The sequence below is a fragment of the Hippocampus comes genome, unplaced genomic scaffold, assembly GCF_001891065.2.
Source record: "Hippocampus comes isolate QL1 unplaced genomic scaffold, H_comes_QL1_v1.1 scaffold203, whole genome shotgun sequence".
NCBI classification, from domain to species: Eukaryota; Metazoa; Chordata; class Actinopteri; order Syngnathiformes; family Syngnathidae; genus Hippocampus; species Hippocampus comes.
In genome coordinates, this window is record NW_017805993.1 from 608,076 (window position 1) to 628,729 (window position 20,654).

The window sequence follows — 20,654 nt, forward strand, 5'->3', positions numbered from 1 at the left end:
GAAAAAAAAATGTCAGTTTGCTACTGAATATATTCCACTTGCACAAAATCCTACTAAATTCTGGTCAAAACAGGCAACAGGTAGACACAAGAGGCTTTGATACACATGGGTGTACTTTAATCATTGCATAAACACTGATTCCAAATGTTTTGTTCAATTCAAAGCAATTCTTTTTGTTCATTTAACATCATAAAGCTTAATGAATCACCATGGTTGTGAGTGCTCCACCGCCCGTACTCCTTCTCTGCACATGTGAAGATCTGAACTAGTCTGGGCTTCCCTGGTAAAGCCGTTGCCCCCGCGACCCAACCCCGGATAAGCGGGAGTGGATGTATGGATGAAGCATCTTTGAAAAAATAAACTTTGGAACCCAACAAACATGCTCTAAAGCAGAGGTCCCCAACCTTTTTCGCCCCACGGACCGGTTTCATGTCATACAATATTTTCAGGGACCGGCCTTTAAGGCCGGATAGATACAACAATATAACATAGTATAATATGACCTGCATGAAAAGTGTGGTATTTTCGAAACATAATAATATACACAAATCATGACACGAGGAACATCTTATCTGGCCGCAACGTTCTCTGGTCGCAATGGTAACGTTTAAACGTGCCTTCAAAATAAGATACGCCGCAAATAAAAAGTGCATGAAAATACGACTCACCATCCGCTTATTATGCAGAGTAGGCTTGGTGCGTGTGAATCTCCCGTTGAGATAAAGCCGTATTTGAAATAGGACTCTGATACTGTCTATTAAATATGTAGCTTCTCTTTCTTGAAAGTCGTAGGCTCCTCTTCTGTCTCCTGGTTGGGCCTTTTCCCCTTGCTAAAAAAAATTTTCAAAGACGTTTGTTTTTATGCGGTAATCACGTGACCAAGAAGCGCGCATTCACCTCCGTCAAGAGTGACATACTGTCGACTGATATAACAGAGAATCCGGTAATTTTTCAAAATAAAACATCTTTCAGAGTCCAAAATGGATAAAATGGAAGGAATGTAAGTGTTTTATTCTTTCTGTGGGGCCCGGCACCAAATGGCCCGGCGGTTGGGGACCCCTGCTCTAAAGACTAAAACGAACTGAATTTGAAAAGCAAAAGTCAAAACAAAAGAAAAACGTATAAAAGTATATTAAAAATGTTTTTAGTCTAGATTTTCCCCCTCACTACCCGCCTCGAGTCTTTCTTGCCTGTGGATCGTCCCCACTGCACTCAACAAAAATCACGACACACAAATATCATCATTTGTGCTCCTGTCAGTCACCAGCTGACCTATCTGGCTTCGTGTGCTGCATATGGACATTGTTGGAGACTTCCCTTCCTGTTGGTTTCCTCTCCCACCAGAGATCAACTTGTCATACCGTCAAGTCCTGAACGGCACTTTGTAGCAAGTAAGCACTTTTCACAGTGGTTGACCCGTGCATTAACAGCCCGGCGGGAAACCTCTCAACACGACCTGTCTGCTAAGATCATCTCGGCCACCATTAGCCGTGATGCACGCGGCGTATTGAGCACCAAAGCAGATGCATGCTTGACGGCTAATCGGGGTCAAGATAGGATTTGAAGTGTTTCACCATATGAAGTGTGTTTTCTTTTCAATATAGAAAAACAGGCAATTATGGAGCAAGACAGCACTCTCGTGGGGTTTCTGGTGCATTTTTTAATAAATAAATAAATAAATAAATAAAATAAAAAGCAGTTCTGCAGTGTGTACAGTGTATCTGGGAAATGTTAACAGTGCTTCACTTTCGCTATATTTTCTTTCAGGATGGATTGAATTCAGAATTCTTGACACCATACATAATGTCAACTTGTCAACCAAATTAAAGCTTCATAAAATTAGCGGAAATTAAAAGTCCCACACAAAACTGGCCCCTCGTGACTGAGGAGTCTGAACTTTCTAAGCTCCAGCTCAGTGCATTGCTTCAAGTCAGACTTTCTCTTCGCGAGTTGAACTTGATTAAAAATGAAGTAATCAGACGCCCTAAAACAATGTCAGCCTAAGTAGATGCACTTTTGCTTGATCCGAATTCCAATTTTGCATCTTCAATCTTTTTACCGAAGATGAATGCTGCCCTGACAAGTTTAACATTGAAAGTCTGCGTGAATGTAGGCGTATGCAGGTATAGGATGTGTAATATTATCAAAATGTGAGAGAAGCCTACACATGAAGCTAGGCTAACTGCTAGCTTAGCTCTTCTGCTAGTAACTCTTGTCCTCCGCTTTGGGGTTCAGCCTACGGTTTGTTAGAAGTTGAGAAAGGTTTTGTGTTTGAATAAGGATCAAGTTCGAGAAACTTTGTAGAAGACATGTTGCTACCGTCTCAAATTAAGTTTAATTGTAGGCATGTGTGCACCCCAAATTTAAACTAGTCTGGAGGGAATTGACAAGTGGTTGTAGCCAGGTCGGGCACTCCATTTGTCCTCAATCACTTCAAGACAAAACTGCAGGAATCAAATGTACGGTGGCTGAAACATGAGAATGAAGCAGATTTTTAAGTGCGTAGGAGCCTTGTTGACACGTTGCTTGGCAACAATCAAACAACACGACGACACTGCATCATTTATCGGCACATTGCGCTTCACGGTCAGAGACTCTGAGGTAAAAAACAAAAAAAAACAAAAACGGATTAAAAGCAAATGTATTATGTAAGAGCGTATTTTCCTATGAAAAGTTATGCCCTCTTCGCTGCCTCACTTCCATTGTGACCACATTTACCTCAGTGTTTTGTTTTGTTTTGTTTCGTTAGCCCAATTGCCACCGGTGTGTTTTGCAATATGAAACAAATAAAAATGTCTAATGGGTAACACATGAAGCTGGAGCCTTTTTAACGACGGTTAGTAAGACAATGTGGACACACTTAAAAGTCTCATCCGGTGCCAGATTGTATCAAAAAAAGGAGCCGGACAACAAGTCGGCGAGTTGACCCTTTTTTGTCACAGTCCTTTTTTGTAGTATAACCATAAAAGTTTGTGTGTTGTGGCTGATGCCGGGGGGTCTGGGTTTCAATTTAAAAGACCCTGTGGTGGCGACGCCGTCAATTTGAGTCTCTTTTCCACTAATGGACTCTCTTGTGGCGACAATGTTACACTCGAGTAGTATTTTATGGCTTTGCTCAAATGCATATCGACGAGTGCGTGGTGTGTGTGAGGTATTGTTGTTGACTACTTGGAATGAGACGAGGACATAACAAAAGTAATGGCACAGCTTGTGTGCATTTGTATGTGTGTGCGCGCGCGCGCGTGCATGTGTTTTGCGGCAGGCTCGCCTTTGGGTCACAGCTCTTTTGCTCTCTTTAATCATAGTTTTCCTTCAGCTGTAAATAGGCCGTCGAGATATACGCGCACGCAGACACGCACTCATATGCAGTGCGTATGTTTTGGCGTGTTCTGCTGGCTTTATGTCACATTTCTCAACCACCCACGCTCATGTGATCTGAGAGTGATGGAAATGTACGCGCACACACACACAAAGAAGAGCTACTCGGTCGTAAGCTTGCCCCCTCGCTAACCTATGATCAGAACAAGACACACACTCACAAAACCAAACCGCCTTGAGATTACAGCAAGGATCCAATCGCCCACAGCTTCCTCTTCTTTTTGGACTGTCTGCTACACTGAACTTGAAGACACTTAACACACACGCACATGCATGAGAGTAGCAACTTGGACCCTGAAGGATTCTAGTGTGTCACACACTCACGTTCTCATGTCCATATACTTAAGTCCAGAGTATTTCAGTGTCAAAAGCACAATTGCACCAAAACTTGTACACGCCCCCATGGCAGATGCAATGACGATTACCATTGCAACCAATGATGACGGAGAAAGTGAGTGAGCTCGCTTGTGTTTAGAGGTGAAAGCACAACTGAAAAAAATATGGACGAATATCCCACCTCTACTCATCTGTCACTACCTTAACGTCTACAAAAAAAAGTCGTTAAACCTGGTATTCTCCCCAGGCTTCCTCCCAAATTCGGAAAAGACTCGGTACTAGTCCAGGGTGCACCCCGCCTCTCATCCAACATCAGTTTGGAATAGGCTCTGCTCCCAGTGAGAAACACACAAAATGCTATTCCAAAAAGAAAAAAGATGGATGAATAAAACACAGCGAGGGGAACTTTTTCTGGCCTCAAACACAAAATAAGCCATTTCTCTGAAAACCCGCTCTCCTCTTCGTCTTCCCTTAACGAATTTTGCAATTATGTGTGCAAAAACAAGTGTGCCTTCAATCACGTAATGGACGTAACCACCAAAGTCTTTCCCTTCTCCAACTGACCATTAACATTCCCGCCGCAGTGGCTAATGGCACAGTCCCTCCGTTTAACGCCATGCCTTTGACTCCACTTATTGTAATGGCCGGCTGGGCCCCGTTCGGCCCACCTCGGCTCGGGTCAGCGGCCAGACATCAAACGTAATAGCGCGCCATCAGGCCAATTGTGCCGCCGCGCTTTCAAGTGAATGCATCACGGTAATGAAAGTTAGCTGCTTTGGACGTCATCTAATGAGAGGGAGGAAAAAACGCAGCTCATAAATCTTTATTTGGGGATTTGGGTTCTGAGCACAAGTTTGACACGTCACACGTCAGTTTGTTTAAAAGCTTTCGGCCCGTCAAAGTTCATTTGGTTTCGGCTGCGGGGCCCCGCTTGTCTGTGTACACAAATGTCTTTTCAGGCCACTTTCTAGACTTCACACCCTCTTTCATCCACTCCTCCTCCTTCTCCTCGTTCTTCTGCGAAACTAAGATTTTACTCGCCATCATGTAGAACGGTTCATTGAAGACATTTAAAAGGTTTGAGTGTTTTTTGTGAAATTCCGATTGGTAGATGTTTTCTGCCAATGTCTCCTTTGGGTAAAAACCTCCACCCATTCTTCACATTGATCGGACTATTTCTGATCCCATATTTAGAGAATGACATCAAGAATCAGGTTCGACTGTTCTTTATGTGAGCAACTAGATGTGAGTTGTGGACTACAAAAGCACCTTGTGACTGTTCCCGTTTTGTATTTCTGTGTTTGTTGACGATTTGGCTCTTTAGATGGCTGAAAGTGCATCGCATGTAGTGTATGGGGTGCTGCCTCCACGAGTAAAAATGCTTTTAGTGTCTCTCTGGGAATTTACTTTTTTTTCCCCACACTCTGGGCTCTCTTTCCTTAAATCGAAGCCGCTCACCTTATCGCAGCCGCCTCGCTCGGCCTTTGGTATTCAAAGTCACGAAACGGACAGGACTGCTTGCCACCTTAAGACAGGCGACACTTCAGGAGACTTAAAAAACACATTGTGTGTGTGTGTGTGTGTGTGTGTGTGTGTGTGTGTGTGTGTGTGTGTGTGTGTGTGTGTGTGTGTGTGTGTGTGTGTGTGTGTGCGCGCGCGCGCGTGTGTGCGCGTGTGTGCGCGTGTGTGTTTCCTGCTGCCTCACAATGACTGACTGCGCTTTGTTAGCTCTTCTGTAGTCCGCCAGCAACGCAAGTGGGAAAAGTCATCTCGTTTATTATTTTCCTGTGTTTGGTTTCCCGCCGAAAGAGCACAAGCTGCCACCAGCTCTGTTTGACTTGCTTCAACTTTTCATGAGCAGCCAGGGAGGCCGCATTCTTCTTCTTTCCCCCTTTAAACTGACCGGATCCCCATCTCACTTTCTTTTTACCATCTGCCTTTGTGGCATTCACTTTCTTTCTTCTCCTCTTTGACTGCCGGTTGAAAGCCTCGCTGTATTTACCAGCTTAGCTCCCTAATCCCTGGACAAACTACTATCACTAATGACTTTCTCACTGCATGGAGCGCTGGATGGATGGATGGATGGAGGTGGGGGGGGGCAGCAAACTACACACTTACAGGGGAGCAGAGAGCAAATGGAAAGACAATAAGACAAAGTTTACCTAAGTAAAAACTGGAAAGGTTTTGTTCGCAGGGACCTGCAAGAAAAACGACTATGGCCTATCATTGCTCAGGCCCGGAGTTGGCTGTGCCGCTTAAATAATGCAAGTGCCAAATATTGATAGCGGTCTGATATTCAAAGAGTTTTTGTGACTACCAGTATTCTTCTCCTGCTGTTTAAATGTCATGTGAGTATTGAGGTCAATTGGAAGAATATTTTATTATTTGGCCTGTCACTAGACGTCACCGGTGTAGATAGGTGTACAAAGATACATTATTTGTAGTAATTAAACATTTTTCGGATCAGTTAGGTGAAAAAGGATACCATACTTAAGTCACATTGCCTAAAGTGCACATTGGTAAGAAACGGCTGCTGTATTGGATCCTAGATGATTTTCTTCAAATATATTGCAACTTGCTGTGTTGTGATACCGCTGTGATCCATTTTTTTTCACATCCCACGTGCTGTTTTCATGTAAATAAAGGCCAGAAGAACATTGTAACCAGGGATGATGTACACTTCAGAATAAACTGAAAGTCACTCACAGAGTGTACTTTATACGCCAGGCAGGTAGAAGACAAAGAGGGAGACAGAAACAGGTAGTTGGGGCCCAGTCATGCGTGTCCCTCCGTGTGGGTGTGTGCGCATAAAACATTCCTGCCGGCTGTTCTGTAGGGGTGCACACCTGCGGAGGACCTGAGGTCACTGGGTCACACACACGACATTCTTAGTCTTGCAGGGGGGGGGCAGACCGAGACAATGAGGTGGTGTGTAAAAAGAAAGAGACTTTGTTAAATCGGCTCAGACCTTTTGGTTCAAATATGAGCTATTTTGTTTCCAAAGCAAAAAAAAAAAAAAAATCCATCGAGGGGCATCTCATTTCATAAAACTAAGTTAAGGGAGCATTTTATTTCAATGTATATTAATTGCAGTGGGAAATTTGTATTCAATAGCCAACACATTCATCCGTAAATGTCTATTTGTAAGTTAGCAAATATGGTCCCTTGCTCAAGAAAGGCAGCATGGAAGCGCGCAATGTTTTGACTCCTGCTTTGAAGCCAACTGTCCTCGGCGTACCTGCGAGGTGTCAGAGAGTGGCGCGGAGGTGTGAGCGCATCATCCGTGGCCCCTCACACATACCGCTCCGCATGAGCGAGCGCCGGGTTGTTTGCTCTGCCGTGTTTGCAGGAACCTGATGCATTTTGCTGTCTGCTGCCGCCTATTTGTTTGAGACTTTGGACTATAAATCTGTCAGGAGGATGCAGGCGAGAGGAAATGTGGGAATGTGTGGATTGTGAACGCACACCCACACGCTTGTCAGTAGTGACAATCTATTCAGAAGGGTCCTGACGATATTGTGCAAATATTCCCCCCCAAAATGGAATGATTGTAAACAGGATGAGAGATCAGAGCAATCTGATTGGCTGATGTTATTTCCTCCACAGACAGAATCTCACTTTGTATTGCTGCAATTTATCATGTTTACGTCATCCATCATGAACAGATTCATAATAATTTTTGAAAATCACTTAAATCTCTCTCCATTGCCTGCTACCCCCCATCTGGACAATCACGGTGTGGACTGCAGTCATTGTGTGATTTATCGTTGACTTCACCAAAACAGGTTGGACCCCCTCCAAGCCGGCGTCCCGACCCATTTATGCAGTCTGACTGTGTGAACTAATGAACTCCGCTTTCGTTCTAATACTCAGACTGGCAGGCGGGCACGAGGCTCACACACGAGCATGATCTGACTCTGGCTAACTGACTTTCTTATCCACAGAGGTCTAATTCAGTGCTTGGTTTGGGGTTTACACTGTACGTAGTTGTCATGCATGTTGAAGCCCTTCCATCCTAGCACAAAGAAGCTACATTTTGCCTATTTAAAAATGAGCCTTTAACTGCGTGCATGCGTGAGTGTGTTGAGATGATGTGTAAAAATTCTCATTTGTGTCTACTTCACTTCGCGGTATAGACACACACACACACACACACACACACACCCTAACTCTGAGAAGCTGAGGGTCTTAATTGATCGGAACCCAGGAGCTTGTAATTAAACCAACAAGAAATCATCGTCTCAGGTAATGAGAAATGTGACACAAGCACACGCACGCACACTGACCAGTGGAGATGACCCCGGGCGGTCCCTCCAAGCGAGTGAGATTCCGTCGCTGGGCGGATGTCTGGGACTTTTAATAACAGCCTGCCGAGGCTAATTTATGATTGGTTGATTGGGCAGTTAAAGCTCCAATGGGGCCAAAGCATCGTGTCAAGTATTTGGCTCTTTTTAAAAGGCCTCTCTACCTGGGGGACATGTTTGCAACTACGACTATTACCACCAGCACTTAAGACCCAAGTGGTAGCCAGTTTGCATTGAATATTTTACATTGTCATAATGCTCATGAAAATTCTGGACGTTAATTTCTAAGGTTGTAGAAACTTGACACGGAAGAATATGTGGGAAAGGAGTTTGTCAATGAATGTCGAATGAGCCCGTCTATCCCGTGACCAGTCCATCAGAATGTTTTGAGCCGAGGCACTTGTAGCATCATTGTGCCGCACAAGTGGACTCAATCCACTGGCCTGAAAGACGTCTTGAGCTCACAAAAGCCTCTTTAAATGACTCGTGGAGACACACGTTAACTGGGACGGACAGACCAGGCCATTCAGACGGAGGAAATGTCACTCAGCGCCAGGATTTAGACTCCAACAAAGATTAAGTTCTCTCCTCTTTATTAGCCACTTCCTTTTACGTCCCTCCATCGCATTTTTGTCCTCTGCAAGAAGGAACATTTTTTTTTTGTTTTGTTTTTGGCATAGGGTTTTCCTGGTGGGCATTCCCCACTATCAGGGCATTAAGAAGGTTAAAAATATACAGTAAATATTTCAAATCATATTCAATATGGGAGTTATATAGTAAGATAGCTGGCTAAAATGTGGATTTGATGAGTCAAACTTCATTGGCTGACCAAGATAGTAGCAAGTTGACTAGAATAGCTACAGTAGATGGACCACATATGAAGTCCGCGGGACTGTTCTAGAAATAGCTGGGACATAAGTTTCTAGGAATGTTGTAAAAGTCATTCTTTGAAAATGTGAACACCAGCATAGATATATATATATATATAAAGATAGTGTTGCCTCTTCTCATTAATTCATATCATTCATTATTATATTAATTAATTATTATAAGGATGAACTAACTAGCTAGCTAGTCAAGCTAGCAGCAACTCGGCTGAGATATATACATGAAGGTTATCTCTCATATATTGAAGACTTGGCAGAGTTCTGCAATTTTATTTCTTCCTCCTTTTTGTCACCATGCTCCATCCTTTTCTGATCTCCATCTCCTTTCCCTCTCAAGTATTTGTCCACCCCCCAGGGCTTCCTTCCTGCTCACTCACTTTCTTTCCTGTCTTTCTCTCGGTGGAGATTTCACTTTTCCTCCTTACGGCCCGGCGAGACGTTGTTGATGTTGGCCGCGGCAGACTCCTGCCACCTATCAGTGGATGACTAATGAGTCCGTTGTTGCACTGGCGATAGACAGAGAGGAGCATTAGCGGGCTAACTGAGTGGTCAACACTCTTTTACAAGGGGAAGGAAGGTCCACACATTTTGTCGGCCAAAGAAATCGCTGTCAACTGTTGTTTTTTTTTTTTTTAAATTTAATCTAACCAATGTTCTTGTTGCCTGTGTAGATCATTGTCACTATAAACATCTCTGACATGAGTGTTCAGCTTCAAAGATTCCACTGCAGTACAATAACAACTTTGCTGCAGTCTCTGATAGCCGTCATATCTGATTAGATTTACTGACATTTTCTAATAAATCGTCCCGTTTATATGTTCTTCTTTGCTCTTTAACTGACTTAAGATCTTTTTTGTTGTTGTTTGGCTTGTAAATGTCCATACTTGGAAAATCTAATTTATTACTGGCATTGTACATTTTAGAACTAGTTTGACAGGCAGCATCAGACTGTTTATTCTCTGCTCATCATTCCCTTGTCTTTTATGTCCCCCTGCCCCTTTTTTTTTTTTTTTTTTTTTTGCCCTGTTCATACAAAGATAAAGAGTTTGACCCGGGACCCCTGTGTTGTACTAATATGTCAGCCCTGAGGAAACGAGGAGCAAGAAGACAGAAAGCAGAGAGAGACGGAGGTGGAGATGAGTTTGCTTGATAAAAGTGACACTTTGGGGGAGAGGGATTCTTCAAATTCCACTGTTCCCCCATGACGTGCGCGCGCATACTCACACACACACACACATGCTTCCGTAATGGCCAGCACAGACGTTCTCCAGCAGGAGCACTTCACATCATTCCTGTTGCTTTTTCTCCTTTTTGGCCCTTCTTGTCATTCCTCCCGTTACTACTTTGTATGCTTCCGTTCCCACCACTTTTACTTTTTATTACAAACCATTTCTGGTTTTGTCAATCAAAAGCTTTAACATTGTACTTTTAATGCTCACACTTGCAGGGAGTTTAATACAAGAACTGCTCATTTGTCCCGCGGCTTACAAGAGATAAAAAAATCGGTGATTGACTAAAGTACGACAGCATTTTTCAAACTGGGGTTACCGAGCCGTAGTTTAGAGTTCCATTAAATCATTTGATGAAACTTCTGTTGTATAAGAGTACATACCTACAATGATTTTTTTTTGAGAACAAAAGATGCATTTGTTTGCAAATCCTATTTTTGAGTTCGTTTTTAATTTGATAAAATTTGTGATGATGACATTTCATAATCAAACTTTTTTTCTTCTGCAAAAATAAGCAACGCCATGTGGCATTTTGGGTTACACAACGTGATCTTGAAAAAAAAATTATCTCCCGAAATGTTTGAGGCCGTGTCACACTAGGAATTACACGGGGCCCAATTTCCGCCTGCTAATAGCATCCATCCAGTGTGTTCAGCTAATAAAGTACCAGCGGTGACAGAGACAAATTAGAGACCATTTTTCCTTTTATAAAATCAAGTATTTTTAATCAAACAAGTAGAACTTTGGCCAACAGGTTTTAATAGCTTCAGGGTTCTTAATTACTCTCCTCTGCACACCAGACATGTGCAAATAACAAATAAAGGAAAGTCGTGCACTCCATTATGTTATTAGTATTTATGCAGCCTACTGCAATATGGGCATTGTAAAATATCAACAAATACTGCTAAAACATGTCTCAATTATGAACATAAAGAATGTTTAAAAATGCCGCAGGTACAGTATATTGCGCATTCTGCACTAATTGCACACCATGAGCAGCTTTAAAATATATTCCTCTAATGAAGTTCATGATTTTATTTTACTTACGTCTGTCTGATCTGGCTTCTCCAGCAAAGCAATTTATAGGTGAGGAAATTAGCGAAGCTAGCTAGCGTGATGGATAGATAGATGAGAGGCGTCTGTGTTTGGGTGACCTGACATGTACCTGAAATTCCGCCTTATTTTTATTCCCTCATATTCAGTGGTCTTACCCTCTTTCCTATTCATTCAAAAGCTTCGCACCCTAGTGCTGTTCCTTTTTTTTTTCCTTCCAAACAGCTCCTCACATTTTACCAGCTGCTGCTTGTTCACACTCTGATACTTACACACACACACACACACACACACACACACACACACACACACACACACACACACACACACACCCACACACACACGCTCCCACTGCTGCAATATAGAAAGCACATATGAAGCATATCCACTCAGCCGCTGGCTGATTTGTTGTCTGTTACAGTGTAAGATAGAACTTAGACATGTCGGTACACACACGTGCACACACGGTATATTCTATGCTGTACTTCATTGAATTACAGTGAAATGGAACGCAGGAAGTTCTGGGAGGCCTGTCAGACCCTTTGGATTTACAATCAATTTTCCATAGGGTGAAAAAAAAAATTCTAACTGAAGAAATAACTAACGGTACAGGCTATGTTTAAGTTCAGTATATAAAATGTTGGTAGTATAAAACCAATCACGTTTCCCCATTGAAATGAACGGAATCACCATCAATCTGTTGTAGATTTCTCAAACGAAAACATATATATTTTTTTTTAATGAGGACAAATTGTGCTTCACAATATTAACATAATTAAATACAATGGAAAAAATTAAACCGTTTTTGTCACACTTTCAATGGCCACTGCTCTTTTGGTCATTTTTTTTCTCAGAGGATAAAGAATCTATGTCGATAGGCATTATTGCTTGGCCTATCTACAGGTGTTGCTCTGTATTAATATCTTTTGCCTCAATGGTTATAACACTTCCATGCTCTAAGTTAGCACTCTATGGTATTTCCAATTGTGTTAGCATTATCATTAGGCTAGCTTGGCTAAGCTATGTGAATGTTTTAAAGACACAACGTGATACACTTAGTTCGACAGTCAACGTTAAACGGGAGTGGTAAGAAACTTCCTGAAGCCGATTTTTTTAAAGAATTGTTCACTAGTTGCCAAACTGTGGCTTGTTGTGAAGTGAGTTGAATGCACTGGTGCCATATGGCACTCCAAGCAAAAAAATCGGTCGAACGATGGCCAAAGACAACAATCAAGACATGCAACAAATGCAAGAAAATCTTGTTTGCTATTCTCTGCCAAATTCCTACAAAACAGTCGCTTTTCTTTTGAATACCTCTTTTCCGCTCCTGCGTATGGTTTTACTTTACTTTCGATCCACCGTGTCCTTGAGGCATCCAAATCCTCGCCTTGCTCGTGTGCGGTCACCTTTTTTGCGCTTCCCTACAAATGTGACACACTCTCTCGTTGACAGCCATACATACCCCTCGGGTTGCGATGAAGACAGACTGAAGCAATGCCCTTTCTTCCAACCCTCCTTCATATTTGAATAAATACATAAATGTCTCAGCCGAATGAAAACATATGTTTAAAATCGCAACACAAATGTTGGCTAAACCGTGTAAGACACCCTATTTTCAGCTACGTGCGGGGAAAAGCGAATTTTTAAGGCTCTTTCTGAAATTCCCTAAAATGGCGCCAAAGCACTTTGTCATAGAAAAGTAGTCAAGGAAGTACACCCGAGGGCAGTCTGAAACAACTCAAGAGTGCCACAACTAAGTGATTCAGGAAGCTGTTGTAAAATTAGTCATTTTTAGCAACGATTAAAGAATCCATGCCTGTGAGTATTGTTCCAGTCTGTCTGCATGTGTTGCTTTTAAGTTTGTGTTCAAAATGTCTGTTCCTTCCGCGGTTATAATCACACCAATATTGCTATTCAATAAGGTTGTCTAGAGTGATTTGCATTTTGTGTTAGCATTGAGCTGGATATTCCTGAGGCAAAGTTGTGTAGTTGTTAATTCTCTTTTATTTCGTGTGACAGTAAACTTCAACCGGTCGTGCTGATAAAAAGCTTGAAATGACTTTTTTTAATGAATAGTTCGTGTGTGCTAAAGTGCTGCTTCATTTGTGTTTGCTGCTCATATTTAGAATTTCGTTTGTTTATTTCACAATTGCTGTGAAATCAAATAATTGGTCAGTGGTTTGACATATTGCATTGTGCCGTAATTTTGAAACAGCCTTTTGCGTACAGTAGTCTTGTTGGTGACAGTCTTTTTAGCCTTTATGCATTTCCAACTCCCTTGTGTGGTCTTTCTTTTTGAAGTCATAGAAAAACAGGAGGACATTTGGAAAAGGAAAGCAAACACTACCATTGCGTGCTGCTTCTGTTTGTGTGTGTGTGTGTGTGTGTGTGTGTGTGTGTGTGTGTGTGTGTGTGTGTGTGTGTGTGTGTGTGTGTGGGTTCGTATGAGCGTATGTGTGCGTGCGTTTCGGAAGCCAAACATTTTTAGTGTTGCTTCAGAAGCCGGCTGGCGGTTTTGACGATTCAGTCACCTCCAACATTCTCACCTCTTTGATGAGGGATTCCTGCCGACCAGCGGGGCAACTATTGCCAGAGGGGGGAACTAACACACACACACACACACACACACACACACACACACACACACACACACACACACACACACACATTTAAACAGTCACATACGTGCCAGCACACGCACGGAGTGCTGGACACTGAGAGATGGATAGCTGTAGGCAGAAAATACACACACCTACACGCGCACAAACGGGACGTATCAAGGCGGGGAGCAGATGGGAGCTGGCTTTGATTGTTCTGTTGAACTGTGACCTCAAGGTGAAAAGGTACCGCAGGGTTCATTCAGTGAGACAAACACACACACACACACACACACACACACACACACGCAGACAAACTCTATCCATATTTTTTACACCCTCCGAACTGCACTTTATAAGAAAATGTATAGTGTGTGTGTGTGTGTGTGTGTGTGTGTGTGTGTGTGTGTGTGTGTGTGTGTGTGTGTGTGTGTGTCAGAGGGTCGTGTCCCGCCACATGGAAGGTTAGGATCACTACCAGCTGCATTCACTTTGATCCATGAGGGGTAAAAATGGGGGTTGTGATGGGAGTGGATTTTCTTTCTACTGACTTGTCTCGCCTTGCTTCGTTCATTTGTCATGGACTGTGTACAAAAAAATGTTCAAGTCAAGAGCAAAGATGGTCGGCGCCCGATTATAGCTTTGTAGCTAATTTCCATCTGCTATCACCGTGGCAGGTAATAAAAATTGAGCCTCTGAGAACTACACTGGGCAAACTTCGTTTTTGTCATTTTTTTAAAGTGCAGAAATCCCAACTCTGACCTGCAGGGGGCAGTCATCACTTTCCATGAAAGGCTAGAATTGCCTATGCCAATGAATCTCCTCAACTCACTTCCCATATTGTTTTTCAGCAAGTAATGCTGAATAGGTTTTAAAAAAACATTGTAAATTTGCTAATGTCAGAATGTGAAGAAGATGAGGTTCACATGACTGTGTAAAACGTGAGGATGGATACCCCAAGTGTGCAAAAAATCCACAAAAACCTGCACCTCACATGCATATTTTGTGTAATTATGCGTACATCTCTGAAATGTGTAAAAATAACATTAACATAGCTACTTTGCAGATGTTCATCTTTATATAAACCAGGGACTATTGTACTCAAATACTAAATGCCAGTATACTCACAAATGTCAGTACTCACATACTGACATTTAAATTAACGATAATTCATTCACCTGGCTCAAATTCAATCCAGCATGTGACAGACTGTGGATTCTTGTGGCCATTTTGTGAACAGCCCCCCATCACCACCAGCCCACACCCGCTGCGCAACACACTTCCAAAATTCCTCCTTGTCCACCTGGCCTAGCAGCAAACAGAATACAAATGAAGATGAGTGACTTGATTCACCTCTGGTCTGACCTTCCCACCTGAAGAACGAGAGAGCCTTTTGGACAAAGATGTGTTTTGTCCTTGATTGATGGAGACATTTCTAAAGCAGATTTATTGTCCACGCAAACTGGAGGCGAATATTCTCCAAATAAGAAAAGTGGATGGAGTTTATCTGTGACGAAATGCTGGGTGCAAAAATACCCTAATACATCACCATGACATATTTTTGTACGTAAAAATATTAAAATAAGAAATGACTGTCCTCTACTTGACGCCAGTTGCCTAAGCTTTTTTATCTTTACATGCGTCCTGTCTGGAGCTGCAAATGTCTGACATTACAAGTCATTACTATGCCATTTTGTTAGTGTGTGCGTGTGTGTGTGTGTGTGTGTGTGTGTGTGTGTGTGTGTGTGTGTGTGTGTGTGTGTGTGTGTGTGCGTGTGCGTGCCCTGCAGCCATGCATGTCTGATGATTTTTTTTTCCCCCCCTCTTGAAGCGAAACTCTGTCATTAGTGTCGTTTCACTAATGTTTGACTAAAAATATCCATCCATAGTAGCTCTCTATTAACACACACATAGCGGGGGCAGTGTTAATCATCTCGAAATGGAAAACACACACACACACACACACACACACACACACACACACACACACACACTGTTACCCTCCCTTTCACTGTATGATACGTCCACTCTTGTTCGCTGTCGGACGTTTTATTCTTAACCAAACGCCTCCCGGCCTCATCTCGGGAGTCCGATTAGCAGCAGATGCGATTGAGTACCGATGGAGCACCTTCTGAATGTGTTTCTCTCCTCCCTAATGATTGACTTATTACATCTGAAGGCATGTGTGGACAGGTTATTGCTGTTGGAGGAGGAGGGGAGGATTTCTTCATGAAAAACTTACTTAATGTAATCACTAACTCTTGACTTGGCTATTTAGAGTCACCTATTGGCAAGAATTATTTCTTTTGATTGCTGTGTTTGCATGTTTTGTTGCCCGGAGTGTGTTTAAATAGCGGTTTGGTTTCAGTGTCTGCAACGAGCGCAACATTTTTGGTAATTGTCACCAGGTCTATGGTGTTTCGCATTATATTTTAGCATTAAGCTAGCTGATGTTTGTCAGAGACAATGATTTGATTTTAGCCTATTTTGTTGGAATATACAATGTTAAATCCTCTTTTGTTGTCTCTACTTTGTTTGTATGTATTGCTGCCCCATGTGCTCTACAGTAGCAGTTGTTTGAAAGTGTGTAATTATCGTAATTTCTATGCTAATTTCTGTTGCAAGGTTTATGGTGTCTTGCGTTACATGTTAGCATTCCGATAGCTAACGCTAGCCAGCTGTAGCGCCGATGGTGTTTGTCAACTTAATTGCATCGAATTCCTTGAAAAATAATTAATGAATAATATTCATTAACTAAGTGTAATTATCCTTATAATTTGGTCCACATTTAAGGAAATTTTGAGGCCTCAAGATCTCAGCTGCATTCCTTTACTTAAAAATTGAATTAGAAACAAGATGATATTTTTGCTTTGTGAAGCCTTTGAGGTGTCACAAATTATGTAATTCTTAAGATACTGGCAACATTTAAAGAATATTTTGTTCTTTTATTCGAGCTGTTGCCAGGTCTTGCTTGGAAAAAAAAGGTTTTAATTTTGTTGTGTTTAAAGCATGTGAGAAGAGTAGATCTATGTTATCTCTGTCATAGTTTTTTGGGGGGAGGGGGGGAGATGACAAGGGTTTCTGAAGAAGGTAGGTTGAAGGACTCGTGATGACACACGTAGCGTGGGGCAGCTGTGCTCCAGATGTCATCAAGAGAGTCACGTCCGAGTTCCATTTTTTTGCCTTCACGGACACTGAGACGTCAGCCTCGCCCTTAAACGCACTCTGCGACCTCTTGGCAACCGCTGATCAATCAGCGGGTTGACCGCAGACTCAATGGAAACACGACAGCAGCGGCGAGGGGCAGGCTGCTCGTATGGGACGAAGCCATGATTGGAAAAAAAAAATGCTGATTTGTCAAAGCAAAGAGCACCGGTCCGTAAAGGCATCGGAATGACAGAGCATTGCAATATATCACAGAAGGATCGAGACGCTATTGCGTATTGTGGTGAAGAACACCATCTGCACTGATACATGGAGCCATATTTCAAAGAGGATGGTGCTTCGAAAAGGAATTAAAGTATAATATAAGACAAATGAGTGCGGTATACATGACAAGATGCTATCCTGTCATGTCCTTGCGGGTATATATTTCAAAATATTTTCAAAGCAGTGATTTCCAACTAACGTGCAGCCGGCAATGATCCAATTTCATTGACTACAAATTGATTTTTTTCCATCTATCTATGCCAGCGATGTATAGTGACAGGCAAAACCATTGAAGAGTTCCAATGCAAAAGCTGTCAAGTGCCATTTAGACAAAAATAGAGCCTTGTCTACTTACAGACTGCCTGTCTGTCACTGAACTCCTTGATGTTGCATTTCCTGACGCTGTAAAATCAAGCTTTTACCATTTACCAGGTACCAGTTAGAACCGGGATGCGCTGATATACTTTGATAAAATATTTATTATCGTGGAACATATATCCCACAAATTATCACCTGAGTTGGAATGCTCGTCAGTCCCACATTTTGTCATAGTTTTTGTTTTCAGTTTCAGATATGTTCACACATTTCCCTGTTTTTCAATTCACTGTTATGTTTTTTTTTCCTCACATAGCTTTCTTCAGTCTTTTGTTTGGCTAAACTAGGATTCGGAGTTGTAGCGCCACCTGCTGTGTCCGCATGCCCGTTATGGTTTATGAACACATTTCTTATAAGTCAGTCCACGTGTATGTTCCGGAGTTTTCTTTAATATACCATTGTTCTTTTTCTACCTTTTCCACGAATGATGTTATTCAGACTTCTGATTGGCAGAAACAGTCTTAAGGTTGCTTTGGCGTGGATTTAACAAACCTGAAAATGCATTTGAATCAAAAATATCACTTCACTTTTAACAAAGGGTCGTGTTTAATAAGCCCTAGCACTCCAAAGCAGTCAGTGGAAATTTCAGCAGATGTTTTTACGGATCACTCTCGTGCCTCTTCTGCTGGCCCACCTGCTGAATGGGTACCGTCTGTCTCTCTTCATCTCCATCTGTCTTGCTTTCCCTTTCCTGCCTATGTTTGACTGATAGAGCTGTAAGTGTAACCCAGCGTCCGTCTGCCTTGTGTCGTTCGTTAAAAAGCGCTATGGTCCAAATGAACCTGTGTCACGCTTGGCGAAATTCAACCATCACAAATCTTGATCTGCAATGTTAAATTAAAGATAAACACATGGCAACATTTTGGGAGGAAGTTCATTCTGCATTCCTTATATATGTGGTCATGTGATTATAAGTTGCCTTTCTTGACTTTATGGATACTTTTACATGATAAAGGCAAAATTGCTCCCATGAAACATGCATGAGAAAAATGACCATGGCTGAACATTAGGAACCACTTACTGTGTGTACGCACGTTCAAGGGAAAAATGTACTCTCCTACTGTCTGAACTGCATTTTATTTTTTTAACTTCGAATTTCTATTCCAACAATAATCCATCGTGTTCCCCCACATAGTTGTGACTGGAAGATTCACCTATTCATTGATTATTTCATGAACCTATTCTCTGTTAGTCACTGAAAAACCTCCTAGGTGAGTTGAGGAACTTCATTTGGTCAAAAGTAGTGCTTTGACAACTTCTGATGGCTAACAAACTATGGTGAAATGGGTGAGGGGCTTTGTTTAGACAAAAGTAGTGCTTTGCCACCACATTGTAGTACCTGGGTGCTAATTTAGTCCAAACGTCTGTTTTTGCCACGATCCTGTGGCTTCGATAGACAATCATAAACATTTTTAGGAGGGTGTCTATTCCTCTTGGATTGACACAATTCATGTCAAATTAGATTCGTGATTGGCAGTCAGAAAGAGGGGAAGAGACAGGATGACAGTACCCTTGTCTGCTTTGGCTCACAAGAGCTTTGGCACTCGAGGACCAAACGCGTCATCAAAACCCGTGGAATCCGTGCGTGCTTAGCCGTAAGCTCCTGACTGTATTATGTATTTAAGGGTAAAGTCATGTTTGAAGATGTTCATCAGTGTTTACAAATCTAGCTTTTAGGGGAGTGTGAGTTATTAACGAGAAGCCTGCAAGTGGAAGAGCAAGCATGAATAGTAATGCATCAGAGTTAAACAAAAGGGCTTGTAAAATGAAATTTGACCTTTTTGTGGGGGGAAAAAAAAGACCTATATCATTTCTTTATTACTCCCCCACAACCCTCCCTCCCTAATACGCTTCCTCCCGGGTCCGCGGTTCTGGAAGTGATCAAGCATGCTGGTGGCTTCAAAACCAGCAGAACTAATGCGCAGCAGAAAGAGCGGGCCGCGTGTTGCCGACAGGGTGATGAGAGAACAGGCACAGAGAGAAGGGGGGTGTCGGAATGGGGAGGTTAATAGCAAGTTGGATGCGGTAGTTAATTACAGCGAATCCCTCAGTCATCGCGGGGAGTTCCACACCCACCAGCCATAAGGCTATGTTCAAAATCCAACTCAATTGTTTTTTTGTTTTTTTTTTGCCCATATGCGTCACATATCTTTTATCTCTTCATGCAGCGTGAACATTTAGATTTTTTTTTCCAAATCCCAACATGGGCCTCTTCCACATTAATTAAAATTGTATATGTCGGCAATGCGTCTGCAGTATGAACGCTCAACTGCACACGTTCAACCTGTAAAAGCCCAATCTGCAGTTGTTTTGTGTAACACTTGTTCTCTTCACATTTGACTTTAATTTAATCCCACTTCAGCGCAGTGATCAACTGGTTAGCACGTCCGCCTCACAGTGCAGAGGTCCAGGGTTCAATTCCTGCTCTGGCCTTCCTGTGTGGAGTTTGCATGTCCTCCCCATGCAGGCACTCCGGTTTCCTCCCACATTCCAAATACACACATGGCAGGTTAATGGAACACTCTGAAGTGCTCCTGAGTGTGATTGTGAGCGCAAAAGGTTGTTCTTCTATGTATGCCCTTTGATTGGCTGGCAACCGGTTCAGGGTGTCCTCCGCCTACTGTCCGAAGACAGCTGGGATTGGTTCCAGCACACCTGCGACCCTTGTGACGATAAATCGGATTTGAAAATGGATAGATGGATTAATCCCACTTGAAATGAAGTAAAAAGGGTACATTTGTGGTGATAGTAGTAATTCAGCCACAGAGATGGTTCATTTATTAAGCATGGCAATGACGTGACGTCATCTTTCATAGACGTCTCCGTTAAATGAGGAGATGGAGAAGCTTTGCCTCACGTCCTCAAAATATTTCTACCTCCTCCTGCCTCTCCGGGACCATATTTACTTCCGTAAACACTGCACCATGTGACGTCGTCTTTTCGGTTCACGTCATTCGACGCCGTGCTTTGTGTACACGCATGTCACATCACGGATGCGTTGCATTCACACGAAAACTCCCTTTTCAAACAGACTTGGGCCGTATTTCAACACAAGCAAAATGCATG

At 42.4% G+C, this 20,654-nt stretch overlaps 1 protein-coding gene and 1 long non-coding RNA gene across 3 annotated transcripts in view; both read left to right on the top strand.

The window, feature by feature from the left end:
- Positions 1-20,654, top strand: part of slit3 (slit homolog 3 (Drosophila)) — a 254,024-nt gene that overhangs the window by 54,869 nt on the left and 178,501 nt on the right. The gene's annotated exons all lie outside the window — the stretch shown is intronic.
- Positions 8,104-20,263, top strand: LOC109529084 (uncharacterized). Its single transcript, XR_002170785.1, has 3 exons — positions 8,104-8,116; positions 15,439-15,446; positions 20,128-20,263. It is a non-coding gene; the product is annotated as an uncharacterized LOC109529084 (long non-coding RNA).